General features: G+C 55.7%; 1 protein-coding gene across 1 annotated transcript in view; it reads right to left on the reverse strand.

Annotated features, from left to right (window-relative positions):
- Positions 1-4,568, reverse strand: part of TBC1D14 (TBC1 domain family member 14) — a 110,440-nt gene extending 105,872 nt beyond the window's left edge. Inside the window, exon 1 of the mRNA XM_077750551.1 lies at positions 4,486-4,568. The gene's annotated coding sequence lies outside the window, so the exon portion shown is untranslated. The remainder of the gene's footprint in view (positions 1-4,485) is intronic.
- Positions 4,569-15,345: the final 10,777 nt, after the last annotated feature.

Raw genomic sequence — 15,345 nt, forward strand, 5'->3', positions numbered from 1 at the left:
GGTCGACTCGACCCCACACCCTGGGATCATGACCTGAGCCAAAATCAAGAGCCAGACGCCCAACTGACTGAGATGCCCAGGGACCCCTCTGTGTCCTTGATCTTAAGAGAAGACAGTTCTCTGGCTCCATGGCCGGAGAACGCACCTGTCACACAGCCAAGGTTTACAGAGCGCAGGACCAGTCTGCAACACCCAGCACCCCTAGAGCATCATAAAACTCCACTTTAATGAGTATCAGGTTCTCCTCTAAGCCCATAACATCACCATCCTGTTTGCATAGCCCTCACCGCCCTATCTGCTAGGTATTAGCCCCCTGCACAGAGGAGGAAACTGAGGCTCATGGCTTACCCAAGGGCTCCACTTTTCTGTGGCAGCAGATGGGGCCTGAACCCAAATCTGTGGCTCCAAGCCCCCTTGGTCGGCTTTGCTACTTACACAGTCCTAACGTGGACATCAGGAACCTCCCCAAACAGGCATCCATCCCGTGAAAGAGCGCGCCGTCTTCTGCCATTTCCCAGAGGATAACAAAGCCAGGCGGAGCCACGGCTGGGTAGGCAAGGCCCTACCTGAGTCTCTCGGCCCAACACCCACGTCATTCTGCACAGGGCCCCTCCGAGTCCTTGAGGCTTCCTGGGGAGACCACCAGCCTCCTGGCAGAACTGGTGCACCCGCCCCCCCCACTTCCAGGCCTTCACCTTGACCCTGGAGGGAGGACCAGTCAGGAGAAACAGGCTAGTTAAGCCTCTTAAGTGAGGTCCTTTTTCTTTTAAGTAATTTCTACACCCAACACAGGGTTTAAACTCTCGACCCTGAGAAAAGTCACGCGCCTCCGACTGAGCCAGCCAGGCACCCCTGAAAGGAGGTTCTAACGCCAAGGAGAACCCCCTGACCTAGGTGGCATCTCCCATGTGAGTGCGCCTGCTGTGCACGGGGCTCCACAAACACCAAGCACCGTGAGTCCCTTTCTCTCTCTCACGCCGGGGCTCACCCCGAAAGGACCCTGGAGAGAAAGGCACAAGACGTTCTGGAACTCGGGTTCCTTGGCATTAACAAATAACGGGAGCTGCCTCTGCTCACCGAGTGCGCATTATATGTGAGTACGTGAGGCCCAGGACTCAGGGCTCCCACGCGCAATCTCTGTAACCTCCTCAGCAACCCCAGGAGTTCACGGCACCATCACAGCCACCTGACACAGCAGGAGGCGGGGCACAGGGGGCACGTGCCGCAAAGTGGCTGTGCCCGGGCCAGCCTGGGGGCCACTCCAAGTGCTTCTCTTCCCGCTGCTGCACGAGCAGCCGACACCGATGCCGTCATTTGCACTTCGCAGAATGGAAAAGTCAACTATAAAAGTAATTTGGTGTTTAAACGGGTTGTTCTTTAGGGTAAGAATAACCCTAAGAAAGAATTTCCTGAAAGCTCAACATAGTCCTCTGGAAGGTGAATGGCAAGTTTCAGGTGCCTGGAGCTTAACACAATGTTGTGTAAATAAGTTTTGGCCCGTGTGCAGACCGCGTAGAAACTGGGGGGTAAACCATCGAGGGTCCCCAAAGGCTCCTTCACAACCCAAAGGGAAAGACTTTAACTTTCACTGCCTCAAAGTGGTTATGTTAAAAAGGTATGTAGATGGGACGCTGTGAATTAAGGACTTTCAATGCACGGGCAGTGGGGGCCAGGGTTCCACCCACTTCCCTAAAATATTTCAGCTCCATACAGTGACGTGCCCAAGTGACCTACCGTAAGTACCTATGAAGTGACTGACAGGTAACTGACAGACTGGGAAGATACTCAGACCACTTGACAAAATCAATACAACTTATTATCTTGATTATCAATAAGAGAAAGCACTCATTAAACACAGACCATGCACCAAACATGCTAGGTACTACCAAACGCTCTAATCCTCCCAAGCCTGCCTAGCACACTGAAGGGACTACGAGATTCAGAAAGGCTGAGTACATCACGTAAGGTCACACAGCAACAGAAACGGGGTTCAAACCAGGTGGGATGTCAAAGCCCATATAGGACTTGCTGGAATGTTTAAAAATACAGCCCCTAAACTTTGTGATAATCAGTAAGCTAAATGCTCAACAATTTTCACACTTCTCCGTGGATTAAACTTCAAGAAAAAAGTTGTTAAAAAAAAAAAAGAAAGAAAGAAATACTCAAGAGGCCAAAATAATCCAGGTTCTGGGGCAGACTGCCCAGGTTCAAATCCTGGCCCCTCCACTTACAAGTTGTGGGACCCTGGAACAGCTTTACTTCCCTGCACCCCAATTTCCATGTAGTCCATGGGAACAATAGCAGACCCTACCTCCCTGGGCAGTGGACGAGACCGGCGAAGAAATCCACACGAAGCCGTTAGAATCATGCCTGACATGGGTTGAACACCGGGAGAGGCTGGCTGGTGTTACTTCTTCCTGGGTACGAGATGGGGCCAGCGTAGGGCCAGCCGACCTACACCTGCTATTTTAGTAACTTATTTGCATAAACCAAGCAACACAGCCTCAGCCACTCTGTGTCCCCAAGGCCCACTGTATAGTTCCTTCCTGTCGCTAAGCTCTCACACCTGCTCTGTGGCACGAAGCTCCGGGCCTCAATGTCCCACCTGTGAAAGGAGGTGATTAGCCCGGCTGACCCAGCTGAGGCCCCTCCCGCTTGGCAACCGAGAACTCTTACCAATTCAGGCCCTAGAAGCTTTATCACCGCCCTAACACAAACAGTAACAGAAAGCACATTCTCGCTTTCCTAAAATCTTCTTTTACGTATTATGTGTCGAGGCCTATTGTGATGGCACATCTTCTCCAGGGTCTCAAGACTCTACGCGCACCCGCAAGATGCCGGACAGGCGTCCCCAGTGCGGAGGCTGGGGACACGATGGTCAGAAGCTTCGACCAAACAAGGGAGACGATTCTGAAGCAAGTTGCTCTGATCGGCAGGTCCTCACCGTCAGAGAGAACTTCAACAGAACACAAGTGAGGGGAGATGCAGTCGGGAAAGACGTGCCTTCACGCGCAGGACAGAGGGGAGGAGGGCGGCGGGGCGGAGGGGNNNNTGGCAGGATCAACAGAAGCCAGGCGGAGGCAGCACTGAGGCCAAATGTGAGGGGGGTGCTGGAGGCAGATTTAGAAAACTCAGCTTCAGGAGCATGAAACGAGCCCAGAGCACCACAGAGCCAAGGGCTCAGCAGGACCCCATTGGGATGGTGACATCAAGGCCCAGGGGCCTGGCTCACCAGCTGGGTGACTCCGGACCACTTTACCTCCTTTAATGTTTCCCAAAGGGTGGATTATTCACTCAATAACTCTGAGCCCCAAGTACACGCCAGGTTCTCACCTGGGTTNCTTGAGACACGGGTTGGCACTGGCCAGATACACTGGGCAAGGACCCGCACTCCGTAAGGACTAGCACAGCACCTCACGGGGTGCGATGCACCCCTTCTACAAAGGAAGCCAAGACCGCGAGGTGCCAACATCCTGACAAGGGCCTGGCACGCCACCCTCCCCCACCGGCCTCAGTAAATAAAATGAAGCGGAGGCCGCGGAGCCTCCTGCACAGAGAACTTCCCAAAGCAGAGTTTTCAACTCATCCTGGAGAAAATGGTGCTGTGCAATTTTAAGACGAAAAAGGCGGGGGGTAAGGCGGGTTCTGGCCAGGTTAGGCTCCGACCAGCCCGGAGTCTGCGGGTCCAGTGCCCGCCCCCCTGCTTCCCGCGGAGGCTAACTCCTCAAGGACTCACCCCCACCCCCCCCCCGTGTCACCGCAGCTCCGCGCAGGGAGGGCCGCCTGCGGAGGGAGGCACACCAGCTCCGCCCCTCCGCCCTCTGGCCGAAAAGGGTCCCCGCACAGAGGCGGGTCCTGTGGCCCAGGAAAGGGGGTCTCTGAGGCCAAAGGAGAGTCCCTGGCCTGGGACGGGGGTCTGAGGATGAGGGGGTTCCCCGGTCTAGCGACAGCGGGTCCAACAGGAAGGAGGTCAGGAGCTCCGTCCCAGGAGACGGGGCGGGAAGACCCCAGACGCCAGTGGCCCCCAGGTGGAGGGGCCCCAGGTTTCGGTGGTTCCCGAGGTGGAGGGGACCCCGAAGTGGAGGGGGACCCGTGGAGAGAGTCCCGAAGTGGAGGGGTCTCCCGGGGGCCGATGGCCCCCCCGATGGTGCGCAGGCTCCTGGGGGTCGGGGGTCAGGAACCCCGGAGGTGGAGGGGTCCCGGCAGGGCTGCTTGCGCGCGCCCAGGCAGCTCCCCTCCGGCCAGGGAGCCCCGCGCGTCTGAAGGACAAAACTTTTCGTCAAGTTCCGGAAAAGGAGCGTGTCGCGCGCGCGTCTAAGGGGCTGACGAGCCGGGCGCCGCCGGGCCCCGCAATGTCACCCGGGNCCCGGAGCGGCGTCGCCGGCCCTTTTCTCTCCCGAGGGCCCAGCGGAGCCTCGAGGGGAGGCCTGAGAGGATCTTCGTGTCCGCCCGGCGCCCGTGGACACCCGCCAGGGGCCTCCGTACCTGGTCGGCTCCACCCGCGGCCATCTTGGAAGTGGGAAGCGGCCGGGAGGGGGAAGGGGCACGAGCGGGCAGGGACCAGGCGTGGGGAGCCGAGCGGCGGAGCGCATCGATGGGCTCCCCTGCCCCGGGACAGGTGCGCCGGGCGCGCGGGTCCGGGCCAGGCCCTGGGCCGCCCGGCCCGGCCTTAGTCTCTTGATCTGTAAAACGGGCTTTTCAGGCAGTGCTGCTTTGTCGAGCTGTGACACGGTACCTCGCGCCGCGCCGTTGTTCCCAGACTTGTCTACACCTTAGTACCGCCGGAGGATTTTGAGAATTCCGACGGCCGTGCCGCGCCCCGGGCCGATGGAATCCCAGTCTCCGGAGGTGAGAGACAGTTTGGGAACCGCTGGCCTGGCGTGCAAGTGCGGCATTTGGCGTCAGCATTGCAGAGACTCCAGAGACAGGGTCTGTGATGGTAGAGTGGGAGACGAGGTCGCGGGCCGCAGGGCCCAGGGCGGACAGGCGGGGAGAGGGCTCAGATGCCCGGCCCGGCCCCGCCCGCCTTCCAGGACCATGCAAAGCCCTGAACGAAAAAGCTCTCCTTGGCTGGTTAACTGATCCTTGCTCGTACCCTTTCTAGAATCCAGGTTTCTGGGGCCGAAGCGGGCTTATCCTGTGTCCTGCTATATTCTCTGGGCCTGGCACACAGTTGGGGCACTTAGATAGTTGTTGAATTGTTATCTTCCTGGGACATGAAGAGCAGAAGAAAGACTTAAGGCCTGGGTTTTATACTAGGCTTGGAGCCCTGAGGCGGTCACTGGCAGAATTATCCGAGCGGAAACCTCAGAAGGCCGATCAGCTAAATCTAAAGGATTTGAACCGGCAGAGGGTCAGGGACAGGAAGGGTAATCTCTCCTTCACAGAAAGCATCTGGAAGCCTGCAGTGGAAGATACTTTGTCTGAGCTATGGTCCTTCATGTTGGCCAAGGAACCCAACCCCTGCCCAGCTTTTTCCTTCGTGTCTAGATCTAAAAACTCAGCAAATATTTGTTATGATGGTAGGAACGTCCTCTTACAGTGCTTGGTGCATAACAGAAGTGTTAACAAATGCACATGTTTCTGGGTGGTTTTAAGGAAAAATAAAGGAGATCTAGTCTCCTTCAAACCCCAACATGCCTTCCCCAACTTCTTAAGAAACACACAGACACACACACTCTAATAGGAAAGTACAGACTTGCTTCTGGCCTGACTTAATCAGCAATTTAATAAATAGGATTAGTAAGTCTGCTTTTACAGTGCTCCTTGCAATTCCCCAAATCCCTTCCAGGCCTCATTCTGAGTCTGAGAGTTTTAAAACCCCACAATGACTAGGAACCATTGTTCTGAATCCAGAACCAAAAAACATTATGACGCACAGATCTGCGTTTGGCGGCCTCCGTCCGCCTTGTCCTCTCCCTTCCCCCCTCCTGCTGCCCAGCCCCGGCTCCCTGCCCAGGCCCAGCGCCCCCTCCCTGGGGCCCACCAGTCATTTACAGCCTCAGGGAGTCTAACAAAGTTAAAAGTACAAGGGACTAGAGAAGCTGTGTGGGCATCTGCACCCCCCCCCCCAACCCTAGCCCCTCCCAGCCCCCATCAGTGATCTGGAAACAGTTGTGTCAGGGTGGCCGGTGCCACGTCCCACCTCTGCCGCCTCACTGCTCGCTGCCTCCGCGAAGCCACCCGGGCTCCCCCGTGCCGACTGAACCCCGGGATTCCCAGAACGATTCTCGCTACAGTTGGTCCTCTGAGGGCTGCGAAGGCAGTGGCTGTCAGCTCCCTCCGCTCAGTCCCAGGCCTGGGACCAGCTGACCTGTCGTCGGCTGTGGCCAGAAGCCTTCCTGCGCACCCCGGCCTCCCCACCTCCCAGGCTCACAGCATCTTCCCCGCCCAAGCTGTGTGAGGATTAGAGACAAAGGAAATGGCAGCGACGGCCCAATGTAAAAAACTGCCTGGCTTTGCCAGTTTCCGGCCTGTTTGGGGTGCTCTCGGCACCTCCCCAGTAAAATAATGGCAAAGGAAGTGTGTTGGTCAAAGGTGGGGGGTGGTGCTTGGACCCCTCGGAGATACCACCCTCCGGAAGGACATCTTCAAGTCTTGACCTCTGAGCCTCCCTGGCAGGCAGGTGTCTGATACCCATAGAAAGCACCCCCGTACCAGCCCCATGCTGGGCTTTGGCCACACCAGAGCGACTGGCACCCCACGGCTCCTGCCCTCACGGATCCCCATTCTCATGGTGGTGGGGGAGACATGTCATTTCACAAACTCAGCCCCGCCTCCTTGTAAGGAAGATGGTTAATGACCAGCTGCAGACCCCAGAGTCATAAATAGTGTCAGGACCCTTCCAGAGCCTCAAGGCCATCCCTCAGAGGGGAAACTGAGGCCTGAAGGGCAAGCGGGGGAGGAGGTGGGCACAGGACGAGGCCAGGGGTCTCCCCCCCACCGAACCACCTTCGCATCTCTTCTCAAGAGAGAGGGGGATCTAGTCTCCCAAACCCACGTTTTCTCTGACCCTTCCCCAGCCCCCAAGTGTGAGCCCCATAAACATCTGCTGCACGGATGAATAAATGCTGCTCGTGGCCGCCCCTGTCCCGTGTGCCATCCCAGCTGTTCACCCCATTCGCACGGTTGAGCCCCACAACCTCCCACACTGGCCCAGTGACTCGCCATCGGCAGGTAAGGAAACGGCGCTGGGCCGTGAGGCTGCTCAGCCCAGGTCGCGAAGCTTGTTTTCCGCCGCGCGACAGCTCTCGCCCGCTCTCCGTCCTCCCGCCCACCCTCCACCGCCCCAGCCTCTGTTCAGAGCCACCAGGGCCAGACCGTCCCCACGAGGTGGAGGCGGACTGAACAGCTTCGTTTATGTCCAAGGAGCGCCCCCCTCCGCCCCCCACGCATCTGCGTTTCCAGAAATCTACCAAAAAGCGTGTCCTTTCTGCCTTTATTCCTTGGAGTGCCTCCTCCTCCTCTGCCACGCGGGAGCACTCAGTTTCTTGGAAATAGCGCCTGGAACTTGGGGGTCTCTCGTTGCTTCCGGAAACTGAGCAAGATGATTAAAAAAAAAAAAAAGCAAAAACACGGAGACAGGGCTGGCTAGCCCCGAGAGCCGCCCCCCAAGCTCAGGCCCAGAGAGGGCAACCAGAGCCAGAGACGGAAAAGCACCAGAACCAGAGAAGCCACTGCGAGCATCTGCTCTTCGCTGCGAGCAGCAGACCTCAGGCCCTCACACCACAGCGGGAAACTGGTACTTTACCCGCAGTTTTTTTTTTGTTTTTGTTTTTTAACGTTTGTTTTATTTTTCGAGAGGGCGGGAAAGCAAGAGCGGGGGAGGGGCAGAGAGAGGGAGACAGAGTCCCAAGCAGGCTTGGCGCCGCCAGCACAGAGCTGGACGTGGGGCTCGATCTCACAAACCCATGAGACGATGCCCTGAGCCGGAACCAAGACTCGGATGCTTCAGCGACGGAGCTGGTGTCCCGCTCACAGTTTAACAGGCGCAGTTACTGGGTTCCTACCAGTAGTAGATGAAAATCAGTGGCTGTAGGGAGGCAGGACTCTCCGTAGTAACACATTCATGAACAAGGGAAGGTATGGCTCCAACAAAGGAGAAAGCAAAAGAAAAAAATTATACAGAATCTCTTTGGTCTAATAACACACCTGAAAGGATCTGTCCTTATAAAGTTACCCCGGGGGCACCCTGGGGGCTCACTCAGTCAAGCGTGCGACTTTGGCTTAGGTTATGATCTTAAGGTCTGTGAGTTCAAGCCCAGCGTTGGGCTCCGTGCTGACACCTCAGAACCTGGAGCCTGCTCCCAATTCTGTGTGTCCCTCTCTCTCTGCCCCTCCCCATTCATGCTCTGTCTCTCTCAAAAATGAATAAACATTAAAAAAAAAATTTTAATAAAATTGCCCCAAAATTCAGGCAAAGACTATTGGGGTTTTTTAATGTGTTTTTGTTTGTTTGTTTGTTTGTTTGTTTGTTTGTTTGAGACAGAGACAGAGCATAAGCAGAGGAGGGGCAGAGAGAGAGGGAGACACCGAATCCGAAGCAGGCGTCAGGTTCTGAACTGTCAGCACAGAGCCCGATGTGGGGCTTGAACTTACAAACTGTGAGATCATGACCTGAGCCAAAGTTGGACACTTAACCAACTGAGCCACCCAGGCACCCCAAGACTATTATTAAAAGGAGTTCACTACAGTGTTATTTACAATAGTGAATATTACAATGGATGTAATATAGCTGTCCAATCATGAGGGAAGTTTAAATGAAGACCCTTGTATGTAGCCATTGAAAAGTTTCTAAAGAATTTATTACAGCACAGAAGAAATGCTCAAGTTATAGAGTGGTACTGAATTTTAAATAAAGTATGGGGCACCTGGGGGGCTCAGTCAGTTGAGCATCTGGCTTCGACTCAGGTCATCATCTCATGTCAAGGGTTCGAGCCTCGAGTCAGGCTCTGTGGGGATGACTTGGAGCCTGGAGGATTCTGTGGATTCTGTGTCTCCCTCTCTCTCTGCCTCACCTGCTCACGCTCCCCTCTCTCTCCTTCTCCCTCTGTCAAAAATAAATTTAAAACATTAAAGTATAATAAAAAATATGGAATATTCCACAGGCATTAATAGGAAAAAACACTGGAATGACTCTCAGAACAAATGATTAGCTCCTGTCCATACATATTTTGCAACTTTTAGGTTTCCCCATGACCAGTACCTGCTTTGTGTATAACAAAGAGGTACTCAGACGCTCGCTGTTGGGGAGCCAATGGATCTCGAGAAGCGCAGCTGGCCGTCGGGCGAGGGGGCTCTGTGCCCGGGCCCCTCTTTACGGAACCCTGAGATACACGAGCCAAACACGGTTCCCAAGCTCGTGCTCCAAGAGGTTAGGGAGTCCGTGTACAGCCCGACAACCCAACAGAGCCGCGAACCTGTGGCCCGCGGGGCCCGCCCTCTGCCACAGCATCCCTAGCCAATCGAGCCACCCTATGCGGCTATACCGCTGCCCCGTTTTACTGGGAACACTTGAACCCAGGTGGATCTGGCCCTAAATCAAAGGTCACTCATTCCCAGAGCACCCCAAGTAATCGATGAGAAGAAGTGAGTTTGTAATGAGACCAGTGGACCTTCCAAATTGTGGAACGCATGGCCTCGCGGGGCCAAGGGGGAGCCCCAGGGAGCCCCCGTGTGGCCTCTGGCTTCCTGAATCTTAAGAGGTGCCCAGGACTGGAGGCCTTTAAGGCTGTGGATGTGAAGGAAACGGAGAGTGCCTGGGGGTGGACATCCACGGTCCAGCATGCCACAGTGGAATTTTCCAAATAGCCTTGTTTTTAAGGCATCGCTCAGCCGCCTGCCGCCGCCACCATCAGAAAGCACAGCCTGATTTAGAAGCTGTGGGATCCGGTCCCACGTGGGAGTGCACGAGGAGGGGACAGAGGGCAGAGGGGGGCAGGGGAGGCGGCTCCATCCCACACGCGATGATCCACCGTGGGGGACCCCTTGTGGCCACGCGTGAGGCTCTGTCACTGGGCCCGAGGTCTCTCCGGGCTCACAGGCCGACCTAGGGTGGTCCTCACCTCCTCACCTCCTCACCTCCTCACCGGACTCCGTTCTTGCTCAAAGTCCCGGTCCCTCCAGTGAGTGACTCCCAACGTTACCCCTGGTCTGCCGCCCCACAGCAACCACACCACNTTGTGCGTGTCTCTTCCCTTCCTCCTCGCACCTGCCTGGGTTGCAGAGAAGAAACTGAGGCTTAGACAGGGGAACCTTCCAGCCCAAGGCCCCACAGCAGCTAAGTACACAGGCAGGATTTGAACCTCCTGCCCCAGGGGGCGAGACCCCCACCCACACTAGACTCACCTCTCTCTAAGCCTTGGTTTGCTCACTTGTAAAATGGGGATGACCATCGATCGCCACATCCTTGGGCTCTAGGGAGAACTTGGGGAGACGCAGTCTGCGGCAACAGTCCCCTCCCCCCCAGTTTTTAAATTTGTAATGCTTATTTATTTTTGAGAGAGAGAGAGATTGAGAGAGAGAGAGAGAAAGCACATGTGCATGAGCAGGGGAGGGGGAGGGAGGGAGGAAGAGAGACAGAATCCTAAGCAGGCTCCAGGCTCTGAGCTGTCAGCACAGAGCCTGACGCGGGGCTCGAACCCACGAACCACAAGATCATGACCTGAGCCGAAGTCGGACGCTTAACTGAGCCCCTCAGGCAGCCCGGCAACGGTCCCTTCTGACCCCACCTGGACTCGTCAGAATTAGGCTCCACTGCTGAGCGAAAACCTCACTTTCCCCACTTCCGACTTCCCTGTTTTCATCATTAGAACCTGTATGGAAAATGTCGAATCTCCACCAAGGAGATCACCGTGCAGGGAAGCCCCAGGCCCGCAGCCCAGCGCTCCGCTGCCCCCTCCCCACGCGCCTGGGTCTGTCTGCCCTGCACTTGCAAGTGTATCTCAGCTCGCGGCCCCGTCTGCGCGCACATCCAGGAGCAGCCCCGTTCTTGTTCTTCTTTGGCGTTTCGATTCCTGTTTCAGAGAACGGTGGAGGCCGGTGAAGAAACGCGGACCGCGTCAGGGCCACGCTGGTCTCCTGTGTCACCTGGTGTGGGGGCACGTGCTGCTCAAGTGAGCACCAAACCGTCAGCACACCCGATAAGATGAACAAGAACTCCTCAATATCCCCGTGTCCCAAGTATCTTTAAAAAAATGTCTTTTTGGGGCGCCTGGGTGGCTTAGTCGGTTAAGCGTCCGACTTTCGCTCAGGTCATGATCTCGCGGTTCGTGGGTTCGAGCCCCGCGTCGGGCTCTGTGCTGACTGCCAGCTCAGAGCCTGGAGCCTGGTTCAGTCTGTGACTCCCTCTCTCTCTGACCCTCTCCTGCTCACGCTGTCTCTCTTTCTCTCTCCTAGAAATAAATAAAATATTTTTTTAAAAAAAGTCTTTTTGCAGCGTACACATCAAGTTTCGAAGGCCACAAACTGTGCCTAGTAGATAAGATCTCTTACATCACTTTTACCTAAATAGGTTCCCCTTTGATGGGGCGCCTGGGGGGCTCAGTCGGTTAAGCATCCCACTTTGGCTCCAGGCATGATCTCCCAGTCTGTGAGTTCGAGCCCCGCGTCGGGCTCTGTGCTGACAGCTCGGAGCCTGGAGCTGCTTCCCATTCTGTGCCTCCCTCTCTCTGCCCCTCCCCCACTTGTGCTCCATCTCTCAAAAGTAAATAAATGGAAAAAATTTTTTAAAAAAAGAAAGGGACAGACACATGAAAAGATGCTCAACATCACCCATCATCAGGGAAATAAAATAAAAAACACAGGGAGGTACCACCTCACATCTGTCAGAATGGCGAAAATTAACAACTCAGGGGCCAACAGGTGCTGGCGAGGATGCGAGGGTGCGGAGAAAGGGGAGCCTCCGGTGCTGGGGGTGGGAACGCAGACTGGGGCGGCCGCTCGCTCTGGAGAACAGCATGGAGGTTCCTCCAAAAGTTAAAAATAGAACTACCCTACGAGACCCGCAAATATGTATCAAGAATGAAACGCTGCCGTTTGCAACGGCATGGACGGTTCTAGAGTGTATTACACTAAGCAAAATAAGTCAGAGAAAGACAAATACCATATGATTTCTCTCATATGTGGAATTTAAGAAACAAAACAGATGAACATATGGGAAGGGTGGGAACAGAAGAGAGGAAAACAGATCATAGGAGACTTTTTTTTAGAAAAATTTATTCATTTTTTAAAAAGCTTATTTTTATTTACTTAGAAAGAGAGGGAGAAAGCAAGCAAGGGAGGGGCAGAGAGACAGAGGGAGAGAGAGAATCCCTAGCAGGCTCTGGGCTGTCAGCGTAGAGCTGGACGCGGGCTTTGAACTCACAAACCGTGAGATCGTGACCCGAGCTGAAATCAAGAGTCGNGGGCACGAAGGAGGGCAAATGAACAAACAAATAAAGAGTTCCTCCTTTGTTTTTCCTGGGCCATATATTTGTTGGTGACACTGGATCGCTTATCTTGTAGAATCTTCCAGACTGTGGATCTGCCCGGCGGTGGCATTTAACAAGCGCCTCTCCCCTCCTCCCCCCCTTAGGAAGCTCCGATCTGGGGATGGAAGCGGCGACCCATCTCGGGGACACTCCCAGAGTCCAAACGTGTATGTCCCACTTTGAGCGATGTCCCCTTGGACCAGCAGCNAAAGACAAATACCATATGATTTCTCTCATATGTGGAATTTAAGAAACAAAACAGATGAACATATGGGAAGGGTGGGAACAGAAGAGAGGAAAACAGATCATAGGAGACTTTTTTTTAGAAAAATTTATTCATTTTTTAAAAAGCTTATTTTTATTTACTTAGAAAGAGAGGGAGAAAGCAAGCAAGGGAGGGGCAGAGAGACAGAGGGAGAGAGAGAATCCCTAGCAGGCTCTGGGCTGTCAGCGTAGAGCTGGACGCGGGCTTTGAACTCACAAACCGTGAGATCGTGACCCGAGCTGAAATCAAGAGTCGGATGCTTAACCGACTGAGCCACCCAGGCGCNCATTGGAGCCCAGCCATTAGGGCTGCAGAGCATGGGGAGACGGGTTCTTTTTAGCGTAATGCAGCTCTGACTTTAGTGCTCCCTCTCACACAGTCTGCAACCGGCTTTCCCGTCCGGGATCGAAGAGCCAAACCCACTGCTCTGCGGGAGCCGGGCGAGATGCTCTCTGAATGATTCTCTGCAGACGACGAGTCGGGTCAGAAGAGGGACGTGGCTTGTGTGAGACGCCGTGGGTCAACACCAGGCAAAGCCCGGACAGGCCCACCTGCCCAGAGCCCCAATCACAGGAGCATAGTGAGCTTATGCAACTATCGGGGAGCGAGGAAATGCCACCGTGAGCCTCTTTTAAAAAGCTACAAAAGTTCTAGAAGATTCTCTCTTGTGTGTCAGCTGATTCTAAAATCTCTATCTGGGGCGCCTGGGTGGCTCAGTTGGTTAAGCGTCCAACTTCGGCTTGTGAGTTCAAGCCCCACGTTGGGTTCTGTGCTGACAGCTTGGAGCCTGGAGCCTGCTTTGGATTCTGTGTCTTCCTCTCTCTCTGCCCCTCCCCTGCTCACGTCGTCTCTGTCACTCTTTCAAAAATAAAATAAAGAATAAAAAAAGTAAATAAAATCTCTATCCATGGGGGGATGGGCTACATGGGGGACGGGCATTAAGGAGGGCACTTGTGATGAGCACTGGGTGTTGTACGTAAGTGATGAATCACTAAATTCTATACCTGAAACCATTATTATACTGTATGTTAACTAATTTGGATTTAAATATTTTTAAAAAATTATATAAAAAGTCCTTTTAAAAAATAAAATAATACAATACAATCCCTATCCAACCTCGGAGATCACTGATCCACCCAGGATGAAAATGGCGCACCTGTTCACACTCCTTCATGCCCCCTGTGACCTCCAGGATGAACCCTTCCCAAGAGGCATTCAAGGCCCCTCACAAACTGACCCCTCCCTCCTCCCTACTTCGCCCTCTTCCCAAATCATCGGCCCCACCCCGGCCATACCCACCTGGACGGTGTCGGTCGACTCCGACACACTAACAGAGAGGCTGGTGTGGTTTGACCAGTTGACTTTGGTGGCCGCTAGAGGGGAAATCGCACCTTCCCAGCACCAGTACGTGGGGGGACATTATTCCCTGTAAACCTGGCCGTGGCTCTCCCTTTCCGGTTTTACGAGGAGGACACAGGCTCGGGAGCGTGAATGGCTTGCCAAAGGGCACATGGCGTGAACCAGGGCTGACGAAGGGCCAGGCGGCCTGGCCGTACCCCGGGCTCCCCCAGCTGCCTCCCTCCACGGGGCTGGCAGGTGGCGGGTCCTGGGAATGGGAGGGACGGAGGTCTTCACTGCACACTCCGCCCGGGTTTCCAGTTTTCCAGGCCCAGGGAGGCTGTGCCCGGAGCAGCGGTTGCCCCCGCTTTCCGGAGCCAAAGCCGGAAAGCCGGACGCTGCCAAGTAGGAAAGCAGTGTGTGAGCCCGGAGCCAGAGCCTCTCCCGATGAACCTTGTCTCTCATTCTGGAGGAAGGGCCACGCCCCCTCTGAGCGCGTAGACCCGCGGTCGTGCCTCCCTCCTCCCCCTCCTCCCCCGGGGCCCTGCCCAGAGACGCCACTTGACCTTGGCAAGGCCGCCAGGCAGGTCAGGGCAGCGCTGGGAGCGGGGTGGGGCGGGGGGACGGCCAGGCAGGGGCGTTCGGGGTAAGGTCGGGAAGAGGGCTGCCTGCACCCCTCCCTTCCGGCCCCTGTGGGCATGGCCACAGGGGCATGGCCGTGGCTCTGGTGGGCGGGAGGGGCCCCGGGGAGGTTACCCAGGAGAGGCCGCTGTGGGACCTCTACCCCCAGAGAACTAGGGCCAAAGCAGGTTTCCGGACTTAGAGAAACCAAACCGTGTTACCTGCACCGGCTGCAGGGCCGGGCGCAGAGTAGGATCTTGGTAGCTGTCTGTTGAATGAACGAATGTCTCCCAACCCTATTTGACACCAAGGCCCGAGACCTCTTTTTCCTCCCAATTAGCGGCTTAATTGCAACACGAAGACCCCCGGCCCGGAAAAGACCCCAGGGCGCGGTCCCGAGTCGAAGCCGAGGCTCGGTAAGGTGGGGCCCAGCCCGGCAGGCGGCGGCTCCAGGCCGGGAGAAGCGCGTGCGGTGGGGACCTGGCTCAGCGTGAGGCGTCCCCTGGAGACCAGCGCCTCTCCACCTCCTTCCCCTCCCCCCTGCTCAGGAAGGGGAGGCGCGGGGGGCGGGGGGGAGGAGCCCAAGACCACCCGGCCACGTGGAAAGAGGCCCCGCCCTTACGCGAACGGGGAGCTGCTGGTGATCTCGCC

Source organism: Crocuta crocuta, unplaced genomic scaffold, assembly GCF_008692635.1.
Source record: "Crocuta crocuta isolate KB4526 unplaced genomic scaffold, BGI_CrCroc_1.0 scaffold179, whole genome shotgun sequence".
In the NCBI taxonomy this organism is placed as follows: Eukaryota; Metazoa; Chordata; class Mammalia; order Carnivora; family Hyaenidae; genus Crocuta; species Crocuta crocuta.